The sequence below is a fragment of the Triturus cristatus genome, chromosome 3_1, assembly GCF_964204655.1.
Source record: "Triturus cristatus chromosome 3_1, aTriCri1.1, whole genome shotgun sequence".
Taxonomy (NCBI): Eukaryota; Metazoa; Chordata; class Amphibia; order Caudata; family Salamandridae; genus Triturus; species Triturus cristatus.
This window is the reverse complement of record NC_140583.1, coordinates 285,292,023-285,311,476: the sequence shown is the minus strand read 5'-3', so window position 1 is coordinate 285,311,476 and position 19,454 is coordinate 285,292,023. Positions and strand designations below refer to the sequence as shown.

Here is a 19,454-nt window from a genome sequence, read left to right as displayed (position 1 = left end):
AGGGGAATTTAGAGGAGGCCAAAAAGAAGTTCCCATGTCACAACTGTGGACAATTGGGGCATTGGAGATCCGAGTGTACGAATCCACCATTAGTGAGTAATGAGAATAAATCATTGAATCAACAGGTGCAGAACGAGGGGTGTAATCATCAGCAGCAACAGCAGAAGGTTGTCAGACAGCAGAGTCAAGAGCCAAAACCGCCCTTGCCACAGAATAGAGGGTCCCAGAAATATAACCAGGACTCAGGATTCTACAATGATGAGCAGGTAAACAAACCGAGACGTACTAACCTGGTACAGCAGTACTGGTTAAAGAATGAGGGGAGTGAGTCTGAAGGGGACTACTGACGGTGCCGAAGAGAGGAGAAAGAGTGCATACTTGGTGCAACTCTAGAAATAGACCAGGCAGGACCATTTGTAGATGGGAAAATAAATGGGGAAAGTGTTACTTTTTTGGTAGACACAGGAGCGACAAGATCAACTGTCAGGTCAGCAGATATAAGAAATCTTCCTCTCTCGGACGAAGCAATCCAAGTGGTTGGTGTAGCTAATACACAGATTAAGACTCGATTTACTGAACCAGTAAGGGTAAGAATAGGGAAATTTTCAGATATGCACAGATTTGTGGTCTGCGACAGTAGTCCAGTGAACTTGTTAGGTAGGGACTTATTGTGTAAAATGAATTGCACAATTTTTTGTACTCCGGATGGAATAGCTTTTGAGACACCAGATGAGGATGTCTTGTACAGGATGACTCTAGATAATAGAGAAAGTGAGATTGTTGGGACATATGCTGTATTTAATCCAGATGACTTGCCTCAAGAGTTGAGGAATACAGTAAAAGCAGCGGTTTGGGATTTTACTGGAGAAGATGTGGGATTGATGAATAATGTAGATCCAGTGAAGATTTCAGTGAAAGAGGGAATCACTTACCCTAATATCCCACAGTACAGATTGACACCAGAGATAATTGAGGGAATAACCCCTATAATTGACAAAATGATTCAACAGGGTGTTTTGAGAGAGTTACTGAGTAGCCCATGTAATTCACCGATAATGGGGCTGAAGAAACCTAATGGGAAGTTCAGGATTGTACAAGATTTGAGAAAGATTAACAAAATTGTGGTAGCATGTTGTCCCATTGTGCCAAATCCGTCAGTGATTCTGTATCAGATTCCTCATGATGCTGAATGGTATACGGTGATTGATTTGCGTCATGCTTTCTTTTCAATTCCATTGCATCATGACAGCCAGCCGATTTTTGCATTTCGGTTTGGACAGCGTATTTTGGCATGATGCCGTATCCCACAGGGGTATACAGAGAGTCCATCAATATTCAATCAGTTGTTAAAAAAGTCTTTGGAAAGTCTGATCATGCCTGAAAGTTCAGTACTAGTACAGTATATCGATGACCTACTTGTGGCGTCGAAGACACGTGAAGCTTGTGAAGTAGATACCATAGCTTTACTGAATCATCTGGCAGATGGAGGGTTAAATGTATCTCCAGCCAAATTGCAGTTTTGCAAGAAAGAAGTACATTATCTTGGACACAATATTGAAAAAGGTCTGAGAAAAGTGACCAATGACAGGATCAAAATTATCAGAGGAATGAGAGCCCCAATGACCCAGAGAGAAGTGAGAATGTTTCTGGGAATGGTGGGTTATTGTCGTCAGTGGATAAGTAATTTCTCCCTGATAGCAAAGCCACTGATTAAATTGACCAAAAGTGAAGTGAAAGACCCATTGGAACTGAATGCAGAACAAATGGCAGCATTTGAAGAATTGAAGAGCAGAATGTGTGAAGCTCCTGCTTTGGGAATGCCAGATTATGAGAAAGAGTTTGAATTGTTCTGTAGTGAGAGAAATGGTTGTGCACTTTCAGTGTTGATACAGAAACATGGACGTCTGAGAAGACCAATTGCGTACTTCTCATCAACACTTGACCCAGTAGCTGTGGGTTTGCCAGGTTGCCTGAAAGCAGTAGCTGCTACATGCAGAAGCTTGGAACAGAGTGAGGGTATAATAATGGGATATCCTGTACGGGTATTCGTACCTCATGATGTGGCAATTCGTTTGACAAGAAGCAGGACTCAATATATGTCACATAGTCGGCTGACTAAATATGAGAAAATCATTCTGGGAGCATCAAATGTGACTCTTGAGAGATGTGTGAATGTGAATCCAGCAACACTCTTGCCAGATGCTGAAAATGTGAGTGTAAGAGATGATGTTGATCATGATTGCTTGGATGTGCTTGATGACTGTACAAAACCGAGACCAGACATAAAAGATCTGCCCCTGCCAGAGAGTGATCATGTGTTGTTTGTGGATGGATCATGTCTGAGAACTGATGAGTGTGTGCTGAGTGCAGCATATGCGGTGTGCAAGGTTTCAGAGGTTATGGAAGCTTCGTCTTTGAAAGGAGTAAGGTCTGCTCAAGTGGCTGAATTGGTGGCATTGACGAAAGCTTGCAAGATTGGGAAGAATTTGAGAGTGACTGTGATGACTGATAGTCAGTATGGATTTGGAGTGGTTCATGATTTTGGCCAACTTTGGCTTCAGAGAGGTTTCTTGACATCGAGTGGGACTCCTATAAAGAATGCTGAAGTGATTGGAAAGTTGCTTGAAGCGATACAGCTGCCTAAAGAACTAGCAGTTGTAAAATGTGCTGCTCATGGACAAGGAGATGATTTTGTTACTCTTGGTAATCGTTTTGCAAATGACATAGCACTGTATTGTGCAAAGAATGATCATTCGATTAACAAGGGACGAGAAAGGGAAATGTCTTTTTGTTCTGTAATGTTTACTAATGTCCTGGGAACATGGGATGAGGTGAAACAGTTGCAGGATGAAGCAGGAGATGAGGAAATGAGGGATTGGATCAAGGCAGGTTGTGCTCCAAGAGAGAAAGATCATGTTTGGATCTATAGAGATGGAAGACCAGTTATGCCTAACTCAATGTTGTCAACAATGGCAAGAATGTATCATGGCCAGGGACATCTGGGGAGGGACGCTATGATTAGGTACTTTAAACAAACCTGGTACAATACAAAGTTCAGGCTGATTGCAGAGAGCATCTGTCAGAGATGTTTGATTTGTCAGCAGTTCAATACTGGAAAGAAAACAGTGGTGAGCCTAGGAACAATAGGCAGAGAAGGAGGTCCTTTTACCAGAATGCAAATAGATTTCATTGAAATGCCACAGGTCAATAGATTGAGGTATGTTCTAGTGGTAGTCTGTTTGTTTTCAAGGTGGGTTGAAGCCTATCCGACTAGGAGAAATGATGGGATAACAGTGGCAAAGTTGCTGCTAAGAGAGTTGATTCCTAGGTACGGGTTCCCAGTGACAATTGAGTCAGACAGAGGGGGACACTTCTACAATGAGCTCATGGGTTTGATTTGTGAAGCATTGAGCATACAGCAGAAGCTACATTGTGCATATAGGCCAGAGGCTTCTGGTGTTGTTGAACAGATGAACGGCACAATCAAAAACAGGATTGGTAAGATGTGTTTAGCCACTGGAATGAAATGGCCTGATGTCTTGCCTCTAGTGCTAATGACTATTAGGTCTACTCCAAATCGAACTACAGGGTTGAGTCCACATGAAATATTGATGGGACGAGCAATGAGACATGCATTCGTGCCTGTCAACAAATTGATGACAATAACTGATGACATGATTTTGGATTACTGTAAAGGCCTGGCTGACGTAGTTCATTCTGTGTTTCACCAGGTTGGAGGAGACGCCACCACACTTGAAAAGAAGCAAGCCCATGATCTGAGTCCAGGGGACTGGGTGAGGATAAAAGTGCACAGAAGAAGAAATTGCTTGGTTCCGAGGTGGGGAAGGCCAAGACAAGTCATTCTGACTATGACAACTGCTGTGAAGTGTGCTGGTGTGAAGAACTGGGTTCATGTGAGTCATACTCTGAGAGTTCCAAATCCAAAAGATGGGACTGGGAAAGAGTATTTTGAAGAATCAGATTCCAGTGATGATCCAGACACTGAAACAGTGAGAAGAAAAAAGAATCCTGAAAGGGGGGAAGAGTTGGAAAGAGAGTCAGGTGATTCTTTTTTCTTACCAAGAGAAGCTTCAAGAGAAACATTGAGAGCTTCAGAAGAGAGTTCGGATTCTGTTAGAGTGCCTGAAGTTCCAACAAGTAGTGGAGAAAATAAAGGAGGAAAAAGGAAAGAAAAGAGCAATTCCACAGAGACTACACCTGAATCAGATGAGGAGATTGAGGATCCACCTGAGATTACTTCTGAAGAAGTAGGGTCAGAAGGAGATAGAGAGGGACAGATTGCGGAAGACCCCCGAGGAGGTGTAGGGAACATTCCTGATAAGCTAGGTGAAGGGACAAGTAGACAGCAAGAAGATTGCGTGTCGGAGACCCGAGGAGGGACAGTAGTAGGGAAATCTCAATCGGTGGAGAAGAAGTTTGTGGAGCAAAAGAGAATTGTTGATGAACAAGAGGCAAATGAGACAGAATCAGATGAGAGTGAGAATGGAAAATCAGAGGGTCGAGTTCTGAGAAAGAGAACTTGAATCGGAGAAAGAAATAATAAAGAAGTGAGACCGAAAAGGAGTGTAAAAGGAGATCTTTGGCCTAACAAGATAAAGAGGCTGAGGTACAGACTGACACGAGCAAGTTCATCAAAAGCTGAACAGGTGAACGAGGTGTCGAGTCAGAATCAAGCAAAGGTTGAGAAACAAAAGGAGTCAAAAGAACCAGAGGAGATCAAGAGAATCAGAAAGCCTAACCAGAAGTATAGGTCACCGGAATGGACGTATGTGGCACTGTCTGAAGAAGAAGAGGCAGAAAGTCAAGGAAATCCAGAGGGGACCTTACGAGAAGTGGTTGAGGAGGAGAAAACTGTTGGAGTCCTGAAAGTTATCTTGACTGACATTGGAGAAGAGTCAGATGCTCAGGATATTGAAGATCTGATACAATTTGACGTTACTGAAGAAGAAGTGAAAAGTGATGAAAATCCAAATTGAGTGAATTGAAGGAGTCACTTGCAGAAGAGTCAAAAGAAGAAATCTAAAATTAGCAGATTAAAATAATCTAGTATTCTAGAGATTAAGTAGTGGAGTAGTAGAGGCTAAGTCAAAAGGCACAGCCAAAGTAGTAAAATGGCTAACACAGAGAATAATCAAAGTAGATGTACCTTCTTGAGAAGATGGTGTAGAATGTGCTGCTGCTGTACAGGATTATTAATGCTATTATGGAGTGTACTTGCTTTATTAGTTACTTTTAGGGTTACAATAGACACTTTTGGAATACATACTGAGAATATGACTAACATAGGGAAGAGTTCACAGAAAGTAGTGTCAACTAGAATTAGTAACATTTACATACATAAAGATAGATCGATTAATGATTTTTCTAGCAATGTTTTTTCAAAATTGTTGTATGAATACGTAAATTCAATGGAAGTAAGGGATTGCTACGTCTGTATGCAATTGCCTGCATCCGTTTCAGAGGGAGTTACTTATCATCATCTTCCAGCTACGTATGGGATTTCATGTAGTGTGCTAAGTAGTGTTTTTTATTTACTAGGGAAAATAGATTATGAGATGTCTAATAAAGATAATATTTTTGGGCAATTGCCTATGGATAAGAAACTAAATCCTGCAAAAGAAGTTAACATTTTTGGTGAGATTTTTATTGAGACAGAAGAATTAACATTAGATTATATTTTTAGAAACAATTTAACTTGTAATTTGAAGGAAGAAGAAAAAGCTTTCCTGGATATGGTAGAGAAAAGGAGAGTGAGCATGCATGAAAAGGCAGGAGAATATAAGATGAGTGAGACAGTGTGGGACATTGAGATGGGAAAGGAGTTGAAAAATGGGGCCAGTCCGACTTTGGCTTTAGATGCACCACAGAAGGGTAAACTATGCCTTACCAGAAGGAAATCCCAATATGATAGTTATTTCGTTGGGACTAGTGAGTGTCATGATACATACTTTATTGCAACAGGATGGGGATTCACGGGAGGAGAAGATCCAGTTTTCCCGGGAGTGTACTATATTTGTGGGAATAAGGCTTATTACAGGTTGCCTGACCATTGGTATGGCACATGTTATGTTGGCCTGGTCTTTCCAAAGATTTTTCATATAGATAAGGTAGAGGATGTAGAACAAATTAATTTACTAACACGCTTTAAGAGAGAAACTTGGTCAGAAATTGTGGGAGATATTTTTGGAGCTTTGATTCCAGCAGTGGGAATTTCATTAAATGCATATGGAATTCGGAAGCTGTCAACAGTGGTGGATCGCTTATCGACAAGCACCGCTGGAGGGTTTCTATTGGTGAATACGGAGATGGTTGCCTTACGCGCCATGTCTATGCAAAATCGACTTGCCCTTGATATTCTATTGGCCAAAGAGGGTGGAGTTTGTGGAATGCTGAAGGTTCAACATTGTTGCGCTTACATTCCTGACGAAAGCAAAGATCTAAAGATCTATATCAAAAATATTACTGATTTGCATGAAGAATTAGTACCACTGGAAGCTGAAAGTATCTGGACTAAAATGGCTAATAAGATGATTGCTGTTAAGAACTTTATTGCTAAGATAGGTAGTACCATATTTGGTAGGATATTGTTTCCATTGACATGTGTGATTGTTGCTTTATTGATACTTAGATTAGGGTGTTTGTGTTGTAAAAACAGGGGAGGGAAAATGAAAATAATAAGAGAAAATTCTGAAAGGAAACAAAGGAGGTCAAAGAGAGACCCACAAGAAATAGAATTAGAAGAATTTAGGGAGAGTGTGTATCTGGAATCGAAAAGAGATGATGAAAGAGAGTCTGGTGTGTAATGTTATACATGTTATACAAAAAGACATTTGAATTTCTTCTAAAAATGGGGACAAAATTATTTTTTTTGGGTTGGTTTTTTGTGGTGATATATATCACCAAAGGCGGGATTGCTGGAGCAGGGTTTTCTGTTAAAACCCGAACATCAGCTTATATTTTTATATGTCATAATTAAAATTACTAATAATTAATTACTAGATTTAATTTTGTTGAAGTTTCTGACTAATCAACCTTACTAATGAAAGAATTACACGTGGGGATGCATTTGTGTTGCTTTATTAATACGTGAACTAAGTTGGTGAGCAAATTAATAAAATATGTGTGGCTAACGTGCTATTTGTTATGTGTTTGCGCTTTGAAATAATACGCTTTAATGCTTCTTTATGTCGCAGATGGCTAGATAATTACATACACATAAGGGTATTAGTGGGAATTAACACTGTATAATCATTACGATGTAGTAACGTTGTTTTGTGTTTCTTTTAATTAAGATTGTCCATTCTGGCCTAGTCAAAGATGGCTGACAATTACAGCCTGCATTTGAGTAGATGAAATACAAAGAGAGGCCTCGCTGAATATGGTTGAAATCCTGACCTCGGCCTCTGTCTGTATTAAAAGTTTCCGTGAGGACGGCAGCTCTGGGCTTGACGCCAGTTGTCACCAGTTATCCTTGGGAGAGAATAAAAGCCACAATGAACTTTGATAAACTTGCGGTGGCTTCACTATGATTCCGAGGAAGAGCATTCATGGATGTTACATTTTTTAGTTTGTGTTTCCTTCTTCCGTGTTTTTATTTTTGAGATTTTTGAGAGCGGAGGTTTTTCTAAATGTTGCGAGTCAACATCCTTTCCTGCTTGCTCTGCTCAACGGCTCAACGGACGTTTAGAGCTTGTTTGTAACTTTTAATGTGTAAGTTTTACTATAAATATTGTTAGACTAGAGAGGGTCTAAGGCCACTTCTTCCCTAACCTATGCTCGAGAGGATCGACGTTGATTGAGGGGACAGCGACTCGGGAGACTTTACTGAGAGACCTGTCCTGACCTAAATACGACATTTAGCTACAATAGGTAACTATGAGAATAATGGTTTTGCTATTGATTGACTTTCATTTGAACTAATTTAGATAAAAATAACCTTTTGTTTGAATCACAGTGTCGGGTGGTTATTTCTTTGTCAATTTATTGGGATCTCAGATGTGTTCTTATTGTTTAAATCATGACTCGAGACATATCAATTAGGTTGCATTGACCTCAGTTTAGATGCAGATTGATTTAGGAGTTCTCTCGTATATTCAGTGTGGATAGAGTAATAGAATGAATGTTAGTGTGATGGGCCCTAGCGTATGATGAGTATATGTGCGTATGACTGTGGAATTACTCTGTCCGTGGAAGTAGGGGGAATTTATAAGCTCCGATCTGCAGCAGGGGCGCGTCTGATGTCTGCCGGTAACTCGTTCCAGGTCTTGGCTGTGATGTGAACAAACGATCTTCTGCCTGCTCTGGCTTTGTGGATGCGTGGGGTTTCAGCAGGTGCGAGCGCAGGTTTCTTTTGGGTACATGGAAGTTTATTCTGTCGTTGAGGTACTGGGGTACATTGTTGTGTAGGCATTTGAAGGCGTGCATGAGGATTCAGTAGGTGATTCTCTTCTCCACGGGGAACCAGTGGAGTCTCCGGAGGTGCTGGCTGATGTGTTCATGCTGGGAGACGCTGAAGACGAGTCTGGCCGTGGTGCTCTGTATTGTTTGGAGCTTGCGAAGTAGGGATTTGTTGATGCCGGCATAGAGTACGTTGTCATTGTCCAGTCTGCTGGTGATGAGTGCGTGGGTGACTGTCTTCCTTGACTCGGGGGGGATCCATTTGAAGGTCTTGCAGTGGATGTGGAGGGTGTTGAAGCAGCAAGAGGTGATGGTGTTAATCTGTCGGGTCATGGCGAGCGATGAGTCGAGTATGATGCCGAGGTTGTTGGTGTGGCCTGAGGGTGTGTGGGGGCTACCGAGAGCTGTGGGCCACCAGGTGTTGTCCCATGCTGAAGGGGTGGGTCAGAGGATGAGGACTTTTGTCTTCTCAGCGTTGAGTTTTAGGCAGCTGTTGGTCATCCAGGCTGCGACTTCTTTCATTCCTTTCTGGGAGTTGAGTTTTGCGGTGGCGGGGTCTTTGGTGAGGGAGAGGATGAGCTGGGTGTCGTCTGCGTAGGTGAAGCCAAGAACCTCTCAGCACTGTTTAGAAACCCCATATCATATATATATGCATGCTGGGCTACATGAATCCACAGTGCCACCAGTACAGCATGTAGTCTAGAATTGGGTCCTGACTATAGCCAGTCCCTAAAGGGAGGCATAGTTAGACAGTGGACCAAAAGCATGCCCAGGCCACAGAACCGCAAACACTCATCTTGCAGTCTGGCACACACCTTTGTAGACAGACGTGTAGAGCTGGGAGACATAAGTTGTCCCTTACATTTCTGTGCTATCAACAGGGGGGATTGGATGACCCCATCCTAAGACATCAGGGCTATGGTTTGGCCAGACGCGCAGACTGAAGATGTTAATAAAAATTCCCCAGGCCAAAGATGGGGCAGGTTAAAACAGCACACCGGAGTGAATTTGGCTTGTTTGCACACCTGCCATCCAAGCCAAATTCTACACTGGTGGCAAGGTGGCCTGGCCACACTCCTCCTGTGCTCGACGCTATTCGCTATTTCCATGGTCCACCGACGCCCGCAGTGGTGCCCACAGGGCTGCAAATCTGGAGTTAACAGCTTGTTCCAGCCGGCTGACAGCTTTCTGCAACTCGAGCAAGTGCTGGTGCCTGCACTCACTCTCATGTGGCCTGTCCTCTTCCCGCCCAAGCGGCCTCATCGCATCACGACAAAACAATGGCCCAGCCATACCATATGACAAAGAGGTGGTAGACAATGGCTGCAACACCTCACAGGCCTCTCCTCCAACGGTGGCGGCCTGTCAAAGCACACCTCCTGACGGCCCCCACATTCAGATCAGTGGCAACGACTAACATGTGCAGCTAGGCCTGAAGGGGGGGGGGGGGTTTGCTAGCTCTTGTCCAGGCATTCAGAGCAACCACAGCCTCATCCGCTTGCAAGGGCACATGTGCTACGAAACCCAGGCCATATCCACCACATGACCATCTGACCTTGCCAGCATGCAGCACATGAAGTACCACCAAGCCAAGACACCCACCTGCATGGGCACCCATGCCTGGGCACCAGTGATGGCACTATCAGGCCCTCCACCATTATTCGCATGTGCATCGGCTACACAGCCCAAATGGCATCCAACCTGGCAATGGAGCATTTTGCAGTCACTAAGTGGCCAAATGGAAAGACTGGGTTATGTGGCTGGAGAAATAATCTGTTGCCCTTGACCTCTCTGATAAGAGGAAGAGATTTCTCCATTTACTTTGGCTGTAGAAGAGATCCACAAGATCGCAAAGGGTGTCGCAGAGGCAGGACCATCGAATACATATGGCACCCTCAAAAATTCCATTACAGCCTACTATGAACCATTCATAAATCCTGACTACGAGCGGCTCCTCCTCTGCCAGGCACGCCAACATCCAGAGAAGTCCATTGATGTTTTCTTTGTCCACAGCAAAGAATTGGCCAGGACCTGCACCCTGCCTGATGAAGACGACAAGATCTGGGTGCAATTCATACAGGGCTGTGTACTGTCCAAGCTCCGAGAGCAGATCCTCCAAACTCCCAACATTCCAGTGAAGGATATACTTACAGTGGTTTGAATGAAAGAGCTGTCCAAGCCCAGGGCATCAAACAGAGAAACGGCCTTGCAACGGTTTGCTTCAGTTAATGCAATCCGTAAAGATGCCCCAAAAACCCAAGCACAGCCGTAGCAAGACACCAGCAACTGCACATCCATGTTAGTGGTGCGGAGGTCCATAACTACACCCATGGAAATGCCCAGCGGCTGGAAAGAGATTCATGGCATGTGGCAAGCTAAATAATTTTGTGAATTTGTGCCGCTGAAGACAGAAGTCAGCGAAACCTTGCCAGAAGCAGTTGCGAGCAGTCAACGCAGCACCAGAAGTCTCAGAAGATATGTCGGGGAGGCAAGATGGCGGCCGCTACTGTGGCAGAGTGAACTTCTGTAGCTGCCCGTTCCCTACAACCCCCCCATAAACCTCCTCTGAATCAATGCGAGTCGAGATGCAGCCGTAGCGCGATGTATGCTGAGCTTTGGGGGAGAGTAAAATTACAAAGAGATACCCGATCGAAGATCCTTGATGCTCTGGAGTATACTCAGTTACCGGTATTCGGCGTTGCTCAGTCCCCAGATCCCGCTTGTGCGTCTGCTGCGGTCTCTATCACAAGGAGCCCAGTGTGTCGCCTTTGAGAGCTGGCGTGGGGCTGCCGATGAGGAGATGCCCCAAAAAGGCACCCGAGGAGCCAAGCAGCGCAGTGGAGATGCCGCTGCGACGATGCCGAAGCTGACAGAAAGCGCCCAAAAGAAACAAAGACAGGGAGCAGTTACAGTAGACCCAGGAAGTAACCTACAACCTGGGAATACTCAATCCACAGGACCAGGAAAAAAAGTAATGCCTGCCATCTTTCTCACTGGCGTGAAAGGCAAGAATTACAATTTAGAAGGGACTGAGACTGGGACTACGACTATGATGAAGGAGCCAGCTGTAGATCCTCACCAGGATGAGGTGAGCAAGGGGGTCACTGAGCTCTATGATTGCAATGAGCAGGCAGTAGTAAATGGACAAAGGCAAGGAGGACAGGGGGATAATTATACCCCAACAATTCATGAAAGGCCAGGAGGGGAAAGTACTGTAAACCCTATTTTGAAAGGGGGAGAACATGGCATAAGTGCGGTAGGAATGGATGGTGGCAATCCAGGGATGGTCAAAAAAGCCTGTGATGTACAACCTATGAGTAAACAGTTATATTAGAGTAAATCCCATGATCTACATGAAATGGACATGGGTGAACCTTTTTTCTCACTCTCTGACCATTCTAACTCGGGGGATAAATCTATACAGTTGTCTGATGGACCTTCAGCTCCCCTGGTGGGGGATGGAGTGAGACTAGTAGTATACATTAAGATGTGACCCCGGGGAACAGGACTAGGACACCTGGATTAGACACAACACGAAAAAAAAAAATAACAGTAATACCCAGAAAGGAGGACGGGGGTGCATCCTTAACAAATGAGATACAACCCGGGCCATCAGAGGGGGTATGAGATCAACAAAATTCATTGGGCGGCATGGAAAAAATCTCTTTAGCTGTCATCTACGAGACAATAATGTCACACAGAGAGGAAACCCAGGCAGAGAGTCAGAAAACGCAGGAGGCGTGCCGATAAGATGCAAAATTTACTCCGACGAGTAGCCAAGTCTTGTTCTGAGTTTGCTGAACGTATAGTAGAGGCTGAGAATCGGATCTCTACTCTTGAGGATCAGATGGTCATCCAGAAGGCAGTAGCAGAGGACTTAACAGCACAGCGAAATGGCATGGCCTGGAAACTCGAAGACATGGAAAACAGACTCCGGCGAAACAACTCAAGAATTCTACGAATTCCTGAAGGAAGAGAGGGGTCCGATCCACAGAAGTTCATGGTAGGGCTTCTTACAGAATCCTTACAGGAGCTGACACAATGGACTTGGGACATCGAGGTGCAACGGGCCCACCGGTTTCCTTTTCGTCAAAAGACAAACTATGAGGCTAGCAAACCTGTTCAACCTAGAGCTATCTTGATTGCTTTATCTAACTTTCTATCTAGACAGGCCCTGTATGATCTGGCTAGACCAGATAGGAAGAGAAGGGGTGATGGGTTTGAGTTCTTTGTGCGCCCTGATTATTGCCATCATACAGTGGAAAAGAGGTGGCAGCTTCAACAGTTAATTTCCCCCTTTCAAGTCAAAGGTGCCCAAATATTTCTATTGAACCCTTCCAAACTTAAGGTCATATACAAGGATAGCACTAGGTTTTTCACATCTGTAGCAAAAGCCAAAGAGTATCTCCAGAATATTGTACCGTAAATCTGAAGTTTGAAGTCTGAAATTACATTAGAAAGGTATTCTTAATGATGTACTTTTTGGAATGCACTTATAATATGTGGAAAAAACAAAAAAATGAAAAACTCTATAAGTATGTATAGTGTAAGCCTTAGCATGAGTACAGGCTTTGGACTACGCCCTATATCTCACTTTTCTTTTCCTTCCTTTTTCATTGTAAAGAAATTGCTGAGTATTTTTTGAGTTTTGATTTAGTAGCACATCGCGGTGGGAATTACGGGGGGAGGGAGGGCGGTCAGTGCTGGGACAGGGTTCTCCATCACCCAAGACTTGGGTCTTGCAGCCTCCATGGTTGGGTGGGCAGGGGGAGTCTCTGCTGGCAGAAGAGACCAAGGGGTGGGGAAGGGTGGGCTAGCAGGGGGGAGGCTGGTTGCTGGAGGGGCACAGGGGTTCAAAAATGGGGTTAAAAAAACCAATAAACGAGGCTATGCAAATGAGAAGAAATGATTTGGTGTGTTGGGAGAGAGGGTGGTGTATTTTTTAAAGAAAATAAATGTTGAGTTTGTTGTCAATATGTTTGTTTAATGTTCGGGGCCTCAATGAAAGGACTAAATGACAAAGGGTAACGCAGGAAATTAAAAACATGTCTCCAGACGTGGTACGTCTCCAGGAGACCCATATCCCTTGGGCTAAATATGAGGTACTCACAGAACTAGGATATAAGCTATTGGCCTGTACGTCGCAAGAGACTACACGAGAGGGGTGGCCATCTTGGCTAAAAAAAATAACAACCTAATGGTTGGGAAACAGCTAGTGGATAAGTATGGGCCTTGGGTGACTGTTGAATGTGCTGTAGCTAGTGAAAAGTTTACAATATGCTCGGTATATGGATCCAATCATGATGAAGCTCAAATATTAAAATACTTGAATATTGAATTGGCTTTATGGGCATCTCCTCTGATATTCTGTGGGGATCTTAACATTCCGTTGGGAGAAATTACTAAGGGCCCCTTTGGAGAAAAATATACTAGTCGGAAACCTAAGGTCTATAAGGCATTACAGCAAAGTTTAAAAGAGCATGGGTTGGAGGATGCTTGGCCCAGATTAAATCACTTTGATCCCGGATATACTCATTTTTCCTGCCTATATCAGAAGATAGCAAGGCTCGATAATTTTTTTTGTTACTAAAACATTTCTATCGGAAGCACAAATACAGGTTTTCCCGAGAATCACCTCGGACCATTACCCACTATTATTAATGATTAAAATGACAGGAGTGGCCCGAACCCGGGAGTGTTTCTCCTTTGATCGAAAATTATTGTTAAACTATCAGTTTGTCACTCATATATGACAATGGTTAAAAGAATTTCTTGTTAATAATCGTAATTCAATGAACAACTGCATTATGTGGGATGCGCTAAAAGCCACACTTAGAGAGGAAATTTTGAGCTTTGGACTGTATGATCAAAAACAGCAGCGACAACTTATCCAGGGGTTTTACGACAATCTTAAACAGGCAGAATATTCATTAATACACACCCTAAGAGAGAAGGTAGATAGCTCTCAGGCACAAACTGACATAGCACGATATAAGGCGAAGATAAATGAGAAATGGGCTAAAGATATTGCTAGTAAATATCAAACATTTAGAAGAGAATGCTATGAGTATGGGGAGATGACAGGCAAGTGCCTAGCTAAGAGAATCAGGAGTAGAGAGAAAAACGGTTGAAACATCGGCAGAGATTCTTGAAGTTTTTCGTATTTTTTATGATAGATTATATACAAAAGAGCACGCAAGTACAGAATTTGTCAAAGACCCTCATATGAAGATACTAAGTGCGGAAGATAGTTTATATTTAGAAAAACCGCTAACCTTGGAAGAATTAGAAGAGGCGGTTAGATCATTAGCAATAGGGAAAGCTGCCAGGCCTGACAAGATCCAGCTTGAATTTGATAAGAAATTCATAACTGAATTGCAAGTAGACATATTAGCGGTTCTTCGAGAGGCTCAAAAAGGACATGCGTCATGGGATGAAGCGAGCATAGTTATTTTCCTAAAAAAAGACAAGTCATCTTTGCTGCCGGGCTCGTACCGACCCACTTTGCTTCTAAACTGCGATGGGAAGATATACGCAAAAATTTTGGCAACTAGACTTTCTCGAGTATTAACTCCCATAGTCTCTGTTCTGCAGCATGGCTTTATTCCAGGGAGAGGCATGGTCAATCACATTAGTCGAGTAGTCACCACACTGGATCTGCCAATGCACTCAAAGCCCCGTGCGGTGTGGTGCTACTCGATGCGGAGAAAGCGTTTGACCGTGTCTCTTGGGAGTTTTTATGGTCAACGATGGCAAGGCTTCAGATCAGGTGTTATACAAGCTCTACAGACCATGTACAATTCACCCAAGGCAAAAATATGCGCGCTGGGGTTGGAGTCTAATCTCGTTACTATATCAAGAGGTCCCCGACAGGGATGCTCTTGCTCCCCTTTATTATTTGCCCTTTATATTAATCCGCTTTGAAATCTATTGGAACATAGGCTAAATAATGTAATGGCGAGACCCGGGTTGGAGAACACTTCATTAGCATACGCAGACGATATTGCGGTTATTTCGCCGGACCCATTTCAAACGGTAAAATAGATTGAACAACTAGCAGCTGAATTTGGGGAACGGTCTGGATTTAAATTAAATACAACAAAAACACAAATAATTTGCACTGAGCAAGTTAGTAGCAACGATCCCAGGATCACCGAGGAGGCCACATACTTGGGGATCCGCATTAATGCGTGTTTGGATAAAATGGTATTATCAGACTGGGAGCCGCTAGTGCGGAAAATTAAAAAGGACTTGGATAGAATGGTAAGCCTACATTTATCAATAGTCGGGAGATGCAATGTCTTAAAAATGGGTATTCTGCCCAGAGTGATGTATTATTTTAGGTGTGTCCCCTTGGAACTTACGGTGAAGCAACTTCAAAAATTACAACCTATCTGTGGTAGCTTCCTGTGGGCGCCAGGTAAACCCAGGAGAGCAATGAGGTACATGACCCTGCCTCGATCTCGAGGGGGTGGGCCGTTCCGAACTTTTTGTTTTATTATTGGGTATATATGTCGCAGCAAATGGGCATTCTCTTGGAAAAGAAAAAGAGGGAAAGGCGGAAGAATTTCCGAATATTTTTCAGATGTTATTGGGCTCAAGAACAGAGAGGAATTTCTTTTTAAATTTGGAGCCTAGTTATTATAAAAAAAACTCGTTTTAAGGTGCTCCAAGCTGTTTATAAAACATGGATACAGGTTCGGAAATATTTTAAGCTTGGTAAGTTTAATTTTTATACACCCACCTCATCGTTAGCACTACCTCCCCTTATCTTCTCTGATAATGTTATGGCTAGATGGAGACGGAAAGGATTAATGACTTTGGGAGACAATTGATTCTCCAGACATCAAAACATACGCCTTGGTAATATCTGAATTCGACCTCCCTAAAACCGATTTTTTTTTAAATACTTACACATTCGGGACTATTTACAAAAGAAAGTAGATGTACCTAACCTGGCTATAAAAAGTAACTTGTTGGAAACAATTAGGAAGCATGGGAGGATTGGTATCTTATACTATAATCTTATTGAATTGCAAGGGGATGATCTAGAGAAACAGAAATTAAAATGGAATAATAGATTAAACCAGGCAGGGAATGTCTTGCAACAGTCAATAGCATTGTCTGAGAAGCTTTTGATTTCCTCCAGTCTCAAGGGGCAACATTATAAAACCATGTATGATCTGTATTACATGCCTGCCAAAACTGCACGGTGGGGGGGTCAAAATGAAGGTAAATGTACGCGCTGTGCAACAGACCAAGCTGATAGCCTTCATATGTTTTTTGAGTGCCTAGATCTAAGACAATTTATAAATAAGATGGAGATCTTTTTGACAGAGGTGACAGGGGTGCGGATTGGGATTACACCTACTGGGATGATGCTGGGAGTGGTGGAAGAATCACTAGCCACACAGGGAATGTATGAATTCAGATATTTTATATTCATAGCTGTGGCAGTGGCTAGATTATGTATAGCATCACTATGGAGGGAGAAAGAGCCACCATCCTTTGAAATGTGGAGGGGCAGACTTTATTCTATATGTAATCTAGAACATAGTCTCTAATCTCTCAATCTCTCAAGGGATCTCAGAAATGTAGGTTAGGTGTTAAGATCTGGGGGGTGTTAGTCGAGTATCTGTAATAATTCCTACATTCTTTAATTTAAATGTCAATATGCCTTGATTTATATCCTAATGTTTCCTATGTTCTGTTCATTTTTATTTTTTATTCTTCTTTCCCTCTACAAAAGGCTATAATTGTATTGAATGTCTGGCTCCTGACATGAGTATAACTCTGAAATAAGTTGAAAGTACATGGGGACGAAAAATGTGCATTGATCCCTCTCAGATTATTTTGCTGTGTCTTCTGCTCTAATGACCGAAATATAAATGTATGTCGATTTTATTGGCTAATAATTTTTTTTTTTTAAATAAAGAGAAGTCTCAGAAGATAGTGATATGAATGATGATGACCAAGGAACAGTGCACATTAATCATGAAGTCAAACCAGGCTCCGAGCACCCCGGGTGCCACATCCAGCTGCCAGCTCTGACTCCAGTGTGCCCCAGCAATGCCCCTCATAGATGTGGGGGGGTTCATCAACCCGAAAAAGAAGAATCACTGCCAACACCACCAGTTCTCCGCCCCACAAGAATAAGGGTCCACGCATTTGGAAACACAATATATCTGCGAATATCAGGAGTTTTTCATGCTAACCTCAGCCATTGTGACTCCAACACAAGAGCTAAGGGCTACGTCACACAAGAAGGGACGGGTTTCCTTCTCAGCTGCCAAACAGCGCAGGATCTGGGTCTTTTCCAATTTGCCTTCTCTGTCCATGCAGCAGAGATATATGTGTTGCTGCAAGAGTTCTCCCTGCTGTTTCACGGAATTGGGTCCCTAAAGAACAAATCTGTGTGCCTTCACATAGGCAAATCAATCCATCCCATTGCCCTCCATTACCAAACGATGGCATTCCAACTGCGCACAAAATCAAACAGGAGTTAAAACAACTTGAAGAGGCAAGAATTATTGAGAAAGTCACAGTACCACCCCCTGGTCTCCCCCATTGTGGTTGCTAAAAAATAAAACAACCTGAGGCTGTAAGAATATGTATCCAAATGAGGATACCCAACCGGGCAACAAGATAGACATTTGACCCCTACTATAGTTTATATCATTGAGGAACTAGCTAGTTAAAAATGGTTCTCTAAAATGGACCTGCGAATGGGTTACCACCAGATACCCCTGCACCCCGACTCACTCCACATAACTACTTTGTGAATGTACGTGGGGTTATGGCAGTACAAGAGACTGTGTTTGGCTATCTCCAGCACACTGACATTTTTCAGAATATCATAAAAGTAATACTCCTGAGACTCCCTGCTGTACTGAACGTTAGATACATTGTCCTGGTGCATGCCCATACCATCGAGAACCATCTGACGAGGCTGCGGTCAGTCTCCTTTCTGGTACAGGATCATGGTCTCACTCTCTACAAGGAGACGTGTGAATTCTTCCGGGCAGACATAATTTTCTTTGGCTACCAATTCATAAAAAACAGAGGGGCATATTATCAAGCACGGTGTTAAAATTATCGCCGCTTTGGCGGCAGAAAACCACCGCTAAAGCGGCGATAATGGGCTTGATAATATGCCACAGAGAATTCCAATAGAAGCCCATGTTGACACCAGAACATGGGCTTCTATGGGAATTCTCACAGGCATATTATCAAGCCCATTATCGCCGATCTAGCGGCAGTTTTCAGCCGCTAAAGCGGCGATAATTTTAACGCTGTTTCTTGATAATATGCCCCAGAGTTGCTACTGACCCAGAAAAAGTATGCGACATACGAGAGGCTTCAGTCTCCACGTCAGTGTCCTGAGACCAAAGATCTCTGGGGATGGTCACTTATTGTAGCCATTTCATACAGACCCTCGCTGACCTTACTACACTGCTCCCAGAGCTCACCAAGAGCCAAAACCCCTGGGTCTGGGGTGAATCTAAAGAGATAGCGTTCCAGAAAACTAAATCATAGCTGTCTGCGAAAAGCACGCTTGCATTCTTGGGCCCCCAGAGAACATCAGAACTGGAGGTAGATACCATTGCCAAAGGGTTAGGAGCCATTCTGTCACAATGCCAAGATGTAGGAGAATAGGCCCCAGTTGCATACTCAAGCCGTGATACTAGCTCCGACTGAACAAAGGTACTTGCAGATGGAGAAAGAGGCCACTGTAGTGGACTGGGGAGGCTGCCATTTCCATTTGTACCTGTATGTGCACCCTTTTATGGTCTACACCAACCATAAGCCACTGATTCCTCTCACTAAAGGATCTGCTTCTAAATCCCCACTGTGAATCAAGAAATGGATCTTGCAGTTCCAAGAGTATAACTTCAGTGCCGAGTACAGACTGGGCGTACACAACCTGGCCGATATCCTCTCAAGACAATGGTGCAGAAGTGTACTGAGTACCAAGCAACCAGACTCTCAGAACCACTAGCCCCAGTGCTCACTTAGGAAGGTCCAATTATACTGTG

At 43.3% G+C, this 19,454-nt stretch overlaps 1 long non-coding RNA gene across 2 annotated transcripts in view; it reads left to right on the top strand.

The window, feature by feature from the left end:
* The window catches only part of LOC146860111 (uncharacterized), a 91,142-nt gene extending 72,651 nt beyond the window's left edge, over positions 1–18,491 (top strand). For both annotated transcript variants that reach the window (XR_014979097.1, XR_014979095.1), the window contains one exon: positions 17,354–18,491. This is a non-coding gene — a long non-coding RNA (uncharacterized LOC146860111). The remainder of the gene's footprint in view (positions 1–17,353) is intronic.
* Positions 18,492–19,454: the final 963 nt, after the last annotated feature.